The sequence below is a fragment of the Antedon mediterranea genome, chromosome 8 (genome assembly GCF_964355755.1).
Source record: "Antedon mediterranea chromosome 8, ecAntMedi1.1, whole genome shotgun sequence".
NCBI lineage: Eukaryota > Metazoa > Echinodermata > Crinoidea > Comatulida > Antedonidae > Antedon > Antedon mediterranea.
The window spans coordinates 826,906-843,184 of NC_092677.1; the positions used below are offsets into that span (position 1 = coordinate 826,906).

Genomic DNA, 16,279 nt, shown 5'->3' on the forward strand with positions numbered 1-16,279 from the left:
TGTTTTGGTATTGTTTAAGCATGGACGTATAATTTAGATATAGGTCCAAGGTTTAAGGCTAAATAAAATGTAAATTAAATTAAACAGAAAACAGATAAGACCATCCTTTAACATATTTATATTATTTTGTATTCATAATCAGTTTAGTTTGGTGCTAGTTATAATAAATAATTAATGTAAATTTAATGATTTTGTTCTTAACATCAGTGTAATTTGTTGCTAAATGGGTTAAATGATTAATGTAAAGTTAATGTTTGTATATTTACATGTATAATCAGTGTAATTTGCTACTAATAAATAATTAAATTTTGTATTATAATTAGTGTAATTTATTGGTAATGAAGATAAACAATGTAAATTTGAATAATGTTCGTATTTATAATTAGTGTAATTTATTGATAATTTAAATTAATTATTAATGTCAATTTAATGATTTTTTATTTATAATCTGTAATTTTTTGCAAATTACGAGACCCCTTTTTTAATCTAATTTTTAATTTGAAGGCATGATCAAAATGTAATATAAAAATAGCAATTTAAATCTAGTATTTTGTGCTGCCACTTAGCATAGTTTTTTTTTTCACTGCTCGTTACCATATCGGGTAAATGTGATATACTTTACGTTGTGATTGGACATTTAGTTACTATTTTTGGTAATGACTGAACATGCGCACTTTATTGTTATATTGATCATTTGATTGGTTAAAAAATGTCCATCAATGACGCTCATGCGCAAAAGTTGCGGTATAGTAGTACGTAAACTAGTTAGTTAGTTGGATCAGAAAGTCAATGTGAAGCCAAGGTGTATGGATTGTCGAGAGAGGGATGTCGAAAATACGTAAATAATTGTATAGGCCTAGGCTAGGCCTAGTCGAAAAATTTGAACGGAGGGAATCTTCCAAGAAGGTGCGGAGATCCTCGGTGTTGGTTCAGTGTTCGAATGTGGTGATACCAAAGTAAAGTATTGCTATATAAATGAGATAGCATGCAGAACGATTATTCATGTTAGAAGTGGGAAGAAGAGTTATTTTATGATAACCGAAGTTAAACGAAGTCTTGATAAACATTCGTTGAGGTTGACAAATCTAAGGTATGGAATTATTATTAATATTAATGTATATTTTTTGTTATTATAGGCCTATTTGTTTATTTAATTTACAAAAGTGCCATTTATTTGTTATTAGGCCTAGCTAGGTCTGTCACACCAAAATCAGTCCGGGCCAAAATCGGTCCGGCGGACCAGTTTTGGCTGCCAAAATCAGTCCGGGGGACCATTTATGGCTGCCAAAACCTGTCCGGCCGGACTAATTTTGGCCGCCAAAACTGGTCCGGCCTGGATAAAATCGGTCCGGGCAGTAGGACTGCTTTTGGCCGCCAAATATGGTCCGATCTTGCAAATATATGGTGCGCAAAATGAGTCATAATGTATATATTATTTTAAAAGGCCATGATTAGTCATTATAATTTATATTGAAAACTACGGGGTTTTATTTGTTATTTTAATATTATAAATTAAGCCTGTTTTTTTATCATCATTATTACTATTAGTAGTAACTCATCAATAATTAGTACTAATTTTTAGGTTTTTTGTGTACAATTAATTCTCTGTCTGTTTTTAATCCATTTTGTTCTTTTGTTTTTTTAACATCTTCGTTTCCCCATGATGTTAAAAACAATTTAATAATTTATTACTAATTTATGGTTAATCAATCAATATCAATTCAGTACAATCATTATAAAACAATTATCCAATATTGATTAGGCTGAGGAAGGAAAAAGGCCTCAATCATAAAATAATAAAATCTGGCTGGCAATATCAGCGTCTCATACCCGTTCATGTGACTGTGTGGCAGGCTGAAATATGAGTGAACACCTAAGTCATGTTTTTAGATAAAATACATTTATTTATAGTATTTATCCGACAAGATAACTTACTTATATATCTCATGGGATATTTTTCTAGCCATAAACAACTTAAAACAGCATCATAGGCCTAGTAATTCAATTAAAATCGACAGAAGAAAAACCCGGACCGATTTTGGCAGTGGCGGACTGCTTTTGCCCACAACTTTAGAGCCAAAACTGGTCCGGCCGGACCGATTTTGGCCCCGGACCATATTTGTTTGTCGTGACACCTTCTAGCTAGGCTACGTCTAGGCCTATGTATGTTAATATAAAATAAAATCAGTTAAAAAACTAAGACGGTAGGCCTACCTAAATACTTAACCATGTTAACAATTATAATAGTGTAATACAATGTCATTTAATAAGATGTAGAAACCAGTTGATATATATAAATAATTGAATAATAAACAGACGTTGTTAAAGGAATAGGGAGGAGTAATTGTTTTTTGAGGGGAAGGACATTTCAGTCTTGAAATTTCTAATATCCGGTGTTTATTTAAACTTTGTCATCATGGAATTTGCAATTTGTAGGCTAGTTGGAGGCCATATGGTAGGCCTAGGCCTATCTATATATAACATTGAAATAACATTTAAATTGATAATATTATAATTGAAGTATAATTGTTATGCCATATTGCCAGTATAATTGTAAATTCTGAGTTGTATGATTTTTTTTTTTAATAAATAAAATTTTCTGATGTTTGTTCATCAAATACAAATTGAAGTAAGAAATGACCAACCTGTGGAGTGTGGTGGTGTAAGCCTAGACCGCCTATATACATATTTTGTTTTAATGATTATTTTTCTTTTGTGTTAATAGGTTTTTACAAATATTGCTGATTTTAATGTCAATATGGAAGTTGTTCGTAATTTTGTCAGACTATCGACGGTGTCAATGTCAACAGCTAGGGGAAGCCCGAAGAAAACAGGGCTATCTTTGAATGGGACATTATAGAAGGTAATATTTTCTTTTGATTTAATCTAGGCCTAGGCTTATGTAGCACAGTTAGTTTAATGAACGGTGCTAGTTTCGTTTTGTACCTGAATTTTATTTCGACTCCAAATTTGTTAAGAAACTTTTTCCTGAATACCACACCTTCGAATTAGACCTCATATATACTTTTACGATGTAGAGTTACAGAAAAAGTAACAAATAAATCCTTTAAATTGATGAATTTACGACGTGTTTCTTGCACATGATTTGTCAATTTTGCATATTGACGTTTTTATGGAGCGCCAAAAGAGCCACTATAATAGAAGGCTAAAAGTCAGTGAAATGTACGTGTATAGGCTATTCCTATTTAATGCATCTATAGTTTAATAAAATTGGAGAAAAAAGTTATTTACCTAAAAATAATGTAATTTAAGGCAAAAATAATCAAAATGGTTGCTTTTGGTTAAGATGTGAAAATCTTGTTTTTTTAAATTTTTTTATGGAAGTGATTACTTCATTAAAACTACAAAATGGGCTATTTAAAGTCTGATGTTAATAACCTTTTTTTTTTTTTTAAATAATTTTTCATGTATTTGGGGGACAATGCATCTTTAAAATAGTATTTTATATCTATTTTGATTATTATAATGATTGTTTTGATTGCAGGTATCCTGTTGACATGTTAATGGAAAATGATGCTCTCTCTACTACACATAGGCCTACCAGAAGATCTACACTTTGATTTCAATGTTATATACATACCTCCAACACTGTTGAAAGGTAGTTCTTAACCCCTTTTCTTCCATTATAAGTGCTGATATTGTTAATTTGATTTGTCATAGCACCCGACACACCCAAGGCTGGTTCCCCCACCCCCACCATATAACTACATCGATACAATTAAGTAGGCTAATGCCTAATGTCAACACTTTTTTTATATTTTGGTGTTTCATAAGGTACACATTAATTGCATACCTTAGATTTGTTTGTCAACCTCAATGAATTATTATCAAGAGTTGGTTTTAAGTTCGGTTATCATAACCTTACTTCCCACTTCTAACATGAATAATTGTTTTGCTACTACACCTTCTGTCTCATTTATATAGCAATTTTTTACTTTGGTATTATTACTTTAAATTACTGAACCAACACTGAATATCTCTGCTGCTTGAAGATTCCCTCTGTTAAAATTTTTCAATTATAATTTTATCAATTTAAATGTTTAAAAAACAATATATTATAAACCAACTAACCTACAAAGTTTAATAAACACTGGATTTTAAAAACGTGAAGTCTGAAATGTTGTTCCCTGCAAATTTTTAAGTAATAAATTTCAGTAAATTTTTTTTTTAAATGATGTAATTTGTTTCTAAATGAGGTAAATGATTAATGTAAATTTAATAATTTTGTATTTATAATCAGTGTAATTTGCTGCTAATTAAGATAAATAATGTATATTTTGTGTTATAATCTTTGTACTTTGTTGTTAATTAAGATAATTTAAAATCAGTGTAAATTATTAGTCATAGCACCCGACACTTTGGAGGCTGCTTCTCCCCACATAACTATGTCGATACATCACTATGTCATACAAGGCAATAAATACACTGTTTTGTTTTTTGAAATCATAACATGTGATGGTAAAACTGAATCTATATTATATATATTTGGATTTTCTTTTATATAATTATATTAATAAATAATAGTTTATAATTGAATATATACATCTGGTGAATATTTTATATCGACATAGATGTGGGCCTAATAACAAATAAATGGCACCTTTGTAAATTAAATAAATAATTATATTAACAAAAAATATACATTAATTGCATACCTTAGATTTGTCTGTGAAACTCGATGAATTATTATCAAGGCTTGGTTTAACGTTCGGTTATCATAACTTTTCTCTAACATGAATAATCGTTTTGCTAGTACACCTTCTGTCTCATTTATATAGCAATTTTTTATTTTGGTATCATTACATTTCATTACTGAACCAACACCGAAGGATCTCCGCCCCTTAGAAGATTCCCTCCTTTCAAATTTTTCGACTATGTACATCTTCAGTACTTTCGACATCCTTTCGACAACACCTTGACTTTACATTGACTTTCATTGAATTTTTGATTATAAGTTTATCAATTTCAATGTTTAAAAAACAATATGTTATAAACCATACAACTAGCCCACAAATTGCAAATTTCATGATCGGACAAAGTTTAAATAAACACTGGTTTTAAAAATGTCAAGTCTGAAATGTGTTTCCTCTCCAATTTTTAATTAACAATCAGTTCGAGTAAATTAGTTATAAAAAAATTGATGTAATTTGGTGTTAAATGATTAATGTAAATTTAATATGTTTATATTTATAATCAGTGTAATTTATTGCTAATTAAGATAAATAATTAATGTAAATTTGAATATTTTTTTAAATTTATAATTAGTGTAATTTATTGGTAATTCAGATAAATTATTATTGGTGTAATTTGCTGCTAATTAAGATAAACAATGTAAATTTTGTATTATAATTTTTGTACTTTGTTGTTAATTAAGATAATTTAAAATCAGTGTAATTTGTTGGTAAATTAGTTAAATGAAAAATATAAATATAATAATTTTGCTAATTGAGATAAATTATTAATCTAAATTTAATAATTTTGTATTATAATTGATGATTTTTTTTAAAAATTACAATAGATAATGTAAAGTGTAATCATTTTGTATAATCACTGTAATTTACTGCTAAAGATGTAAAGTTTGTATTATAATCTTTGTACTTTGTTGCTAATTAAAGATGATTTAAATTAGTGTAATTTGTTGGTAAATGAATAATATAAATATACTAATGTTATATTTACAATCAGTGTAATTTGCTGCTAATTAAGATTTTAAAATCAGTTTTATTGTTGTTGTTTGTTGACTTAAATATATAATAATAATATAAATATAGGCCTAATAATGTTGTATTTTTAATCGGTGTAATTTGCTGCTAATTAAGATAAATAACTATTGTACTGTTTGCTACAAGATACCTATTAAATGTCAGTATGATATGATTTATTTGTTTTAGTCGTTTTTTTAAATGTTATTTTATTTTATGTAAGCCGTTAGTTGTGGTCATTATAATAATGATGTTACAAGAGTTTTGCAAAATCAGCACATCGAGGGGCGCGTCAATAGGCTTGTGTAACTTTAGTACGTTGCAGTTTTGTTGTAAAACCTTTTAACGACCACGATAAGTTAACATTTGCAAGTTTCGCTGAGAAAACCGGTTGGGTATAATAATAAACAAGGAGCTAATGGTTCAATATATCAAGTTTTTTAATAGTGTTTGATAAAAGGGGCAGGTGCTTTTTTTTTTTTAGGAGTGTTCAAAAAGTGCGTGGTATGTGAGGAATTATTTTATCATTTCCAAAAGTGCGAGGCATAGTTTACAATTTCAAAAAGGTGCGAGGCATATCCTATTATGCTATATTATAGGCCTAAATAACCAACTGTTTATATTTTTATAATAGGCCTAGCGTATCTAAACAGATTGGTGTATATACCCATCATGTTGTTTATTTTTATGTAACGATTGTTACATATTGATTGTGTCAAATTTTACTTTTACAAAAGTGCCGAACTGTTGAAAAATTTTGCATCTGTATGCGCCATATTTTAAAAATCTGAACGACAGTCTTCAAATTTCGATAAACAATAAACGACACTCATCAATTGACTGTTATGTCATGCTTGTTGGTATTTCGAGCGTGTGTACTTTACAAATTGATTACAATCGATTTAATTACATGTCTCTCAAACATAGCAGAGTGAAAATAATATTGTCTCACCCCGGTAGATCTGAGAGATAGAAAATCCCTCCCTGAGAGGATTCGGCCTTGTGGCACGAGGTTTCAGCACCAACGCACAGCCTTCTCTCTCTGAGCGGCGTGCCAAAGACATTTTTGACATTCCATTCTCTAGGAAATCAACACGTGTACCTCTCTCGGAAATAAAGTGAACAGCGATGGCCAGGACAAGTTCAATAACTGGCGGTGAATAAAAGGTAACTGATATGCCGATCTAATAACATGCCGCAAAGAAAAAAAAACTGCGAGAGAATTCTGGAACGTGTGTGAAAAAGACTTACGCCCGAAAACTAGGCCTAAACAAAAATTAAACTTTAGCTAATAATATGCCTAGCACTAATCTAGACCACCCTTCAACACATTGATATTATTTAATTTTGTATTTAGTTTAATTTGGTGCTAGTTAAAATAAAATTTATTTAATAATTAATGTAAATTTAATGATTTTGTACTTAAAGTCAGTGTCAGTTGCTAAATGAGTTAAATGTTTTTATATTTATAATCAGTGTAATTTGCTGCTAATAAATATTTAATGTAGCTTTAATTTTGTATTTATAATTAGTGTAATTTATTGCTAATAAAGATAAATAATTAATATAAATTTAAAAAATATTTTTTTATTGGTAATTGAGATAAATTATTAATGTCAATTTAATGATTTTGTATGTATAATTGGTGAAATTTTTGCTGATTGTAATACATCATTATGTAAAGTGTAATAATTGTGTATTATCAGTGTAGTTTGTTGGTAAATGAGTTAAGTAATTAATGTAAATTTAATAGTTTTGTATTTATAATCAGTGGAATTTGCTGCTAATTAAGATAATATATAATGTACGTAAATTTGGTATTATAATCAGTGTAATTTGTTGTAAATAATAATAAATAATATAAATATAGGCCTAATAATGTTGTATTTATAATCGGTGTAATTTGCTGCTAATTAAGATGAATAATTAATGTTCTGTTTGCTACAAGACAACTATTAAATGTCATTATGATATGATTTAATTGTTTTACTCGTTTTTTTTTTTTTTATTGCATTTTATGTAAGCCGTTAGTCCTTATGGGATGGCAAAATCAGCATTGTAGTTGTCAAGAGTTGTCAAAACAACAATGCAATATATATTTTTTATTAAATGATTTGCATAAAATCAATAATTAAATATCAAAATAGAATTTAATATGATTGGTTTTTTTTTCATGAAAACACAACCTTTGGTCCAGGCTCAGATTGCGAGTGTGACCTTCACAAAAAGTTGTATACTTCCTAATCTATGGTGGCGCCGCATCGGATGGACAATCAGAGCCATATGCTTTGTGGACAATATTACTGGTACAGGAAAAACCGCTTGTGATTATTATATATTTTGGTACATACCACCTCCATATATCACTTGATGACGTCATGATACCAGATAGACAACATGAATTCATATCTACAATTCAACAACTTCCATATTAAATTTTAATCATTTGGGTCACTTTTCATTCCGATGAGATCTAAACAGATTAAAATATACTCTAATAGATAAAATTAAGCAACTGATGTTATTCTAATTTTTTTTATGATGACGTAATGAAAATTAAAAAATGTTTAACATGTGAAGGAAAATTGATTTCTGTGGAACATTACATTTGTTTTTTCAATAGGAAGTTAGCGCACGATATAAATTAAACTTTTATGGTGAAAATGTGGTGAATTGTGTCTGGGCCTAGGCCAACAGCATTTATGTTACTTTTGGCGACGATTGCGTGCCATATTAGTGAAGAACAACGTGGTTACACCTCCATGTTGGATTTGTAATAATTTATTATAGTATTGCTCCCGATATTGCTTCGCAATTTTATTTGTTAAAACGAACATATAGCCTATATTACAAAAAGTTTAAACACAATTGTGTTAAATATAATAGTAAGAAATAGGTAAGATATATTTTGCTTAATTTGGATTTTTGATTTGTAATATTTAATTGCTTTTGTGTTTGTCATCAACATGAAATGGCCTAACTAAGATAGGCCTAGGCTAGTCGTATCCCGGATTACCTCTTCAGGAAGGCCTAGACCTAGCCTTGATTTAGCTGTACAGTACTGTAGTACTGTAGAGGCATAATGACGCTAGCTTAGTTCCACTTTGCATCTGGCTTATAATTATATATTAACTCCTAATTTGTTAACAAACTTTATCTTGAATACCATGCCTTAAAATTAACACCGGTATAATTATAGCCTACTACTGTACTACTAGTCTTAGTTTAGAGGTCTTAATAGCATTGTGTTAGCAAGGTGAGCCTGCTTTGTAAAGTTCTCTTCTATGCCTACTAGCCTAGGTAGGGGCTAGGCCTAGTTTTTAGTTGTATAAGTTCCTAAAGAGAAGAAACAACGACTCGTTGAACAAGCTTACAGTAGCAAGTAGCCTGGGTTTAGGCTAGTCTATAGTCTAGTAAGTAGTAGTGTAGGTCAATTCAGTTCACTTTTTCACTTGTCTTATGTCATTAGCCTATATATTTTTGTCTTGTAGTTGTTGGAAGAGATACAAGTACAGTAATAACATTATTGTTTCTACAGTACTTCATAATCTCTAGAATATTGTAAGTAGTGAACATAAAATAAATAATTTGTAGAGATGATTTATGGTCTCGTGATTGGGAGAGAAGTGTTGCCTGTTATTTTGTAGGCATTTACTATTATGAAACATTTACATAATTCAGATTTTATTGTTTGTGATCAAACTATTAAATGAAATTACCATTGAGACAACACGTAGGCCCCAATCAGCCGACCCATACCCAAAGTCATTTTGAGGAAATTTCTTAATTTTTCAGACATTGATTAAGAAGCTTGTTGATTTGGAAAAAGTGTTAATGTTGTTTATTACCATTATCAACGTTTTTCCTTGTTTTTTTTAGATTGTAGAAAATATACAGTTTTAGCTACAGCTGTGAGTATCAGTAGATTATTTGTTAAACGGAGAAAACATATTTTCCTTACTTTGTGAACTGTTGCCTGCCCTAATCAGTCGTCTCATACCCAAAGTCATTTTGAGGAAATTTCTTAATTTTTCAGACATTGATTAAGAAGCTTGTTGATTTGGAAAAAGTGTTAATGTTGTTTATTGCCATTATCAATGTTTTTCCTTGTTTTTTTTTAGATTGTAGAAAATATACAGTTTCAGCTACAGCTGTGAGTATCAGTAGATTATCTGTTAAACGGAGAAAACATATTTTCCTTACTTTGTGAACTGTTGCCTGTTATTTTGTAGGCATTTTATATTATGAAACATTTACATAATTCAGATTTTATGGTTTGTGAATAAGATATTAAATGAAAGTAGTATTGAGACAACATGTAGACCCCAATCAGCCGGCCCATACCCAAAGTTATTTTGAAGAAATTTTTAAATTTTTCAGACATTGATTAAGAAGCATGTTGATTTAGCAAAAGGGTTAATGTTGATTATTGTCATTATCAATGTTTTTCCTTGTTGTTTTTAGATTGTAGAAAATATACAGTGTTAGCTACAGCTGTGAGTAGATTATTTGTTAAACGGAGAAAACATATTTTCCTTACTTTGTGAACAGTTGCCTGTTATTTTGTAGACATTTTCTATTATGAAACATTTACATCATTCAGATTTTATGGTTTGTGAATAAAATATTAAATGAAATTAGCATTGAGACAACATGTAGGCCCCAATTAGCCGACCCATACCCAAAGTCATTTTGAGGAAATTTCTTAATTTTTCAGACATTGATTAAGAAGCTTGTTGATTTGGAAAAAGTGTTAATGTTGTTTATTGCCAATTATTAATGTTTTTCCTTGTTTTTTTTTTTAGATTGTAGAAAATATACAGCGTCAGCTACAGCTGTGAGTATTAGTAGATTATCTGTTAAACAGAGAAAACATATTTTCCTTACTTTGTGAACTGTTGCCTGTTATTTTGTAGGCATTTTCTATTATGAAACATTTACATCATTCAGATTTTATGATTTGTGAATAAAATATTAAATGAAATTAGCATTGAGACAACATTTAGGCCCCAATTAGCCGACCCATGCCCAAAGTCATTTTGAGGAAATTTCTTAATTTTTCAGACATTGATTAAGAAGCTTGTTGATTTGGAAAAAGTGTTAATGTTGTTTATTACCATTATCAATGTTTTTCCTTGTTTTTTTTAGATTGTAGAAAATATACAGTTTTAGCTACAGCTGTGAGTATCAGTAGATTATTTGTTAAACGGAGAAAACATATTTTCCTTACTTTGTGAACTGTTGCCTGCCCTAATCAGTCGTCTCATACCCAAAGTCATTTTGAGGAAATTTCTTAATTTTTCAGACATTGATTAAGAAGCTTGTTGATTTGGAAAAAGTGTTAATGTTGTTTATTGCCATTATCAATGTTTTTCCTTGTTTTTTTTTAGATTGTAGAAAATATACAGTTTCAGCTACAGCTGTGAGTATCAGTAGATTATCTGTTAAACGGAGAAAACATATTTTCCTTACTTTGTGAACTGTTGCCTGTTATTTTGTAGACATTTTCTATTATGAAACATTTACGTAATTCAGATTTTATTGTTTGTGATCAAACAATTAAATGAAATTACCATTGAGACAACATGTAGGCCGCAATCAGCCGGCCCATACCCAAAGTCATTTTGAGGAAATTTCCTAATTTTTTAGACATTGATTAAGAAGCATGTTGATTTGGAAAAAGTGTTAATGTTGTTTAGTGCCATTATCAATGTTTTTCCTTGTTTTTTTTAGATTGTAGAAAATTAACAGTTTCAGCTACAGCTGTGAGTATTAGTAGATTATCTGTTAAACGGAGAAAACATATTTTCCTTACTTTGTGAACTGTTGCCTGTTATTTTGTAGGCGTTTTATATTATGAAACATTTACATAATTCAGATTTTATGGTTTGTGAATAAAATATTAAATGAAATTAGTATTGAGACAACATGTAGACCCCAATCAGCCGGCCCATACCCAAAGTTATTTTGAGGAAATTTCTTAATTTTTCAGACATTGATTAAGAAGCATGTTGATTTAGGAAAAGGGTTAATGTTGTTTATTGCCATTATCAATGTTTTTCCTTGTTGTTTTTAGATTGTAGAAAATATACAGTGTTAGCTACAGCTGTGAGTATTAGTAGATTATCTGTTAAACGGAGAAAACATATTTTCCTTACTTTGTGAACAGTTGCCTGTTATTTTGTAGACATTTTCTATTATGAAACATTTACATCATTCAGATTTTATGGTTTGTGAATAAAATATTAAATGAAATTAGCATTGAGACAACATTTAGGCCCCAATTAGCCGACCCATGCCCAAAGTCATTTTGAGGAAATTTCTTAATTTTTCAGACATTGATTAAGAAGCTTGTTGATTTGGAAAAAGTGTTAATGTTGTTTATTACCATTATCAACGTTTTTCCTTGTTTTTTTTAGATTGTAGAAAATATACAGTTTTAGCTACAGCTGTGAGTATCAGTAGATTATTTGTTAAACGGAGAAAACATATTTTCCTTACTTTGTGAACTGTTGCCTGTTATTTTGTAGGCATTTTATATTATGAAACATTTACATAATTCAGATTTTATGGTTTGTGAATAAAATATTAAATGAAATTAGCATTGAGACAACATGTAGGCCCTAACCAGCCGTCCCATACCTAAAGTCATTTTGAGGAAATTTCTTAATTTTTCAGACCTCGATTAAGAAGCATGTTGATTTGGAAAAGTGTTAATGTTGTTTATTGCCAATTATTAATGTTTTTTCTTGTTTTTTTTTTAGATTGTAGAAAATATACAGTGTCAGCTACAGCTGTGAGTATTAGTAGATTATCTGTTAAACGGAGAAAACATATTTTCTTTACTTTGTGAACCGTTGCCTGTTATTTTGTAGGCATTTTCTATTATGTAATATTCACATCATTCAGATTTTATGGTTTGTGAATAAAATATTAAATGAAATTAGCATTGAGACAACATGTAGGCCGCAATCAGCCGGCCCATACCCAAAGTCATTTTGAGGAAATTTCCTAATTTTTCAGACATTGATTAAGAAGCATGTTGATTTGGAAAAAGTGTTAATGTTGTTTAGTGCCATTATCAATGTTTTTCCTTGTTTTTTTTAGATTGTAGAAAATTAACAGTTTCAGCTACAGCTGTGAGTATTAGTAGATTATTTGTTAAATGGAGAAAACATATTTTCCTTACTTTGTGAACTGTTGCCTGTTATTTTGTAGGCGTTTTATATTATGAAACATTTACATAATTCAGATTTTATGGTTTGTGAATAAGATATTAAATGAAAGTAGTATTGAGACAACATGTAGACCCCAATCAGCCGGCCCATACCCAAGGTTTTTTTGAGGAAATTTTTTAATTTTCAGACATTGATTAAGAAGCATGTTGATTTAGCAAAAGGGTTAATGTTGTTTATTGCCATTATCAATGTTTTTCCTTGTTGTTTTTAGATTGTAGAAAATATACAGTGTTAGCTACAGCTGTGAGTATTAGTAGATTATCTGTTAAACGGAGAAAACATATTTTCCTTACTTTGTGAACAGTTGCCTGTTATTTTGTAGGCATTTTCTATTATGAAACATTTATGGCATTCAGATTTTATGGTTTGTGAATAAAATATTAAATGAAATTAGCATAGAGACAACATGTAGGCCCTAACCAGCTGTCTCATACTCAAAGTCATTTTGAGGAATTTCTTAATTTTTCAGACATTGATTAAGAAGCATGTTGATTTGGAAAAAGTGTTAATGTTGTTTATTGCCAATTATTAATGTTTTTCCTTGTTTTTTTGTTTTAGATTGTAGAACATATACAGTGTCAGCTACAGCTGTGAGTATTAGTAGATTATCTGTTAAACGGATAAAACATATTTTCTTTAGTTTGTGAACCGTTGGCATTGATTAAGAAGCATGTTGATTTTGAAAAAGTGTTAATGTTGTTTATTTGCCATTATTAATGATTTTCCTTTTATTTTTTAGATTGTAGTTGTACAGAAAATATACAGTGTCAGTTACAGCTGTGAGTATTAGAAAATTATCTGTAAAACGGAAAAAACATATTTTCCTTACTTTATGCCCTCCCTTAATTGATAAACATGGGTTGTTTGTAAATTTACTATACTGAGTGACCAAATATTTTTGTGTATAAAATTCTATTTTATTAGAACATTGAATAATTAAACCTATTTTCAGATTAATTTTGAAGGTGAAATTTTTATGAAAGAATTTGTTTCCGACACATTCCATGTAATGAAGTTTTGACATATTTTTAGGTCAAAATATCTTCTATAGTGATTTATTTATATTGTATAAACCAAAGTCACAAATATATTATCACCGTTTACTTCAAAATTTGGGACAATCATCCTTTTTAACATAAATGTGGTGGTCAGTTTCTCCAGACATAAATTTGCAATTTTATAAAATGGGTCTCTATCCTAAATTTAGTAGTGAGTTGGTCCTAATTTGTTTTGCTAGGCCCAATAGATCATGTTACATTCCACAAGGGGGATATGTATATTATTATTTAGGTATTTGTAAAAACACTGATTTATCTACTGATTCAATTTATAATTGTTTGACTGGAATTCTTAGTACTGTACCGTGTATCTTAAAATTAATAACTAACTCTTTTTTTTTTTCTTTTATTGTAGGTGACTGTCTTATATAAACCCACTGGATCTCAGAAGAGATCCGGGTCTTTAGAAAAAGATCCACTCTCCAAAGAGAGTTTCTACGAGGGGTTACCGAATTTTAATATTTATGCACAATTTCTTTTTAAACATTTTTTAAAAGTATCTTTAAAACATTCAGTAAAACCTTGAAGTAAACAAAAGTTTATTACAAACCATTTTTGCAAAAGCAAAATTGTAAAACCTTGAAGATAACAGAAGTTAATCACAAGGAAACAACTAATAAACAAAAGTTTATTACAAAACCATTTTTGCAAAAGCAAAAGTGTAAAACCTTGAAGATAACAGAAGTTAATCACAAGGAAACAACTAATAAACAAAAGTTTATTACAAAACCATTTTTGCAAAAGCAAAAGTGTAAAGTTAAAGTTTGATTATACAAACAAAAGTTTGAAGAATAAAACAGAAGCTTATTATAAAGAAATAAATATTAAACAGAGTTTATTACAAAAGAATTAATTAAAGAAGATTTAAAGATCACTTATATTTGAATCTGTTATTAAGTAGAATTGTAAAAAGAATAAAAATTAGAATCTGAAACTATTTAGCATAACCAAGTATTAAAGAGAAGTTTAAAATAATATTTATAATAATATTAAATAGTATTTCATCAAGCCAATATTAAGCAGAAGCTAATTTTTATATTCAGTGAAATTGTATAATTGAACTCATCATAGAAATCATAGAAACAAAAGACAATATAAAATTGAATTGTTTTTGGAATTTTAATAATTTATTTTGTTTTAGCAAGGATTTCTTGAAAGAACCTAATTGTAATATTCATTGGAATTGCAGAATACAAAGTTTATTAATTTGAAGAAATTTGTAGATTTGTTTCTTATACAAATTTTGAATAATTGTTATGGAATTCATAGCAGTAGTTGGTATCTTTTTGTTGATTATCTTTACAATGATAATTTATTTGTGTAAGAATGTGAATAAAGAAGTTACAAGTAAAAAGCAGATTTTTGTCAATACAACTGGTAATGTTAATAATGGAGTTATGGATAAGACAGCAGAATTTAAAATAGTTGTTAATGACATCTTGGACCTACTTGATGAATGCTGTTCAACTGAGAATGTCAAAGACGACAGAAATGATGATACAGGTAATGTCAATTGTGAATTTATGAAAGATACAACTGAATTTAAAGGAATAATTGATGATATCATAAACATATTATCTTATAGTACAGAGGTCACTTCAGAGTTTGATGATACATGCATTTTCTGTAATATTGAAGTGAAAGTAGACGACAATTGCATAACATGTGACCGTTGTAGTCAAAATTTTCATGTGAAATGTGTAAGAGATGTGTTTGAAGACAAACTATGTAATTCCCGGGTAATTTGGATTTGTTCAATGTGTGGGAATAGTAATTTTGTTGATAACATGTTGGGTGAAATAGGTATTCCCTGTCATTTCAATAGATATACGATTCTAGAACCTGATGAATCTGTCACTTCAGACTTTCCAGAATTAACGAAAAATAAAGAAAAACGTTGTAATAATGCAAAATTAAAATGTCAACAAACAGCAAGTGAAGATTTACTTGGTAGTGATTGGATGAGAGTAAGATCAAAGAAAAGAACCGACAACAGAAAAAAAAGATGTAAAAATAGAGGAAATAAGAAAAGGAGAAAGCACGTTATAAATGGTATAAGCATAGAACCAGGTGTAAAATATATTGGCAAAGGTGTAAAAGATTTCTATGTAAGACGAAATAATAACAAAATGGAATGGAATACAAATACTTACAGAGAATACAACAAAGAAAATGGTAAAACGAATGTATTGGGAAATTCACAAACAATAATTGACGACAGTGGTAGGCCTATGTGTGATGTTTTGAAAAATACAAAAGT

The 16,279-nt window shown here is 29.2% G+C and overlaps 3 long non-coding RNA genes across 3 annotated transcripts; all 3 read left to right on the forward strand.

The window, feature by feature from the left end:
* The first annotated feature begins 803 nt into the window (after positions 1–803).
* Positions 804–3,713, forward strand: LOC140056746 (uncharacterized). Its single transcript, XR_011846814.1, has 3 exons — positions 804–1,090; positions 2,726–2,863; positions 3,506–3,713. It is a non-coding gene; the product is annotated as an uncharacterized lncRNA (long non-coding RNA).
* Positions 3,714–9,599: 5,886 nt separating this feature from the next.
* LOC140056744 (uncharacterized) lies at positions 9,600–12,862 on the forward strand. Its single transcript, XR_011846812.1, has 11 exons — positions 9,600–9,634; positions 9,845–9,876; positions 10,188–10,219; positions 10,529–10,560; positions 10,872–10,903; positions 11,114–11,145; positions 11,457–11,488; positions 11,800–11,831; positions 12,143–12,174; positions 12,488–12,519; positions 12,831–12,862. It is a non-coding gene; the product is annotated as an uncharacterized lncRNA (long non-coding RNA).
* A 657-nt stretch (positions 12,863–13,519) lies between these two features.
* Positions 13,520–15,885, forward strand: LOC140056745 (uncharacterized). The gene is made up of 3 exons (XR_011846813.1): positions 13,520–13,551; positions 13,701–13,740; positions 14,375–15,885. It is a non-coding gene; the product is annotated as an uncharacterized lncRNA (long non-coding RNA).
* Positions 15,886–16,279: the final 394 nt, after the last annotated feature.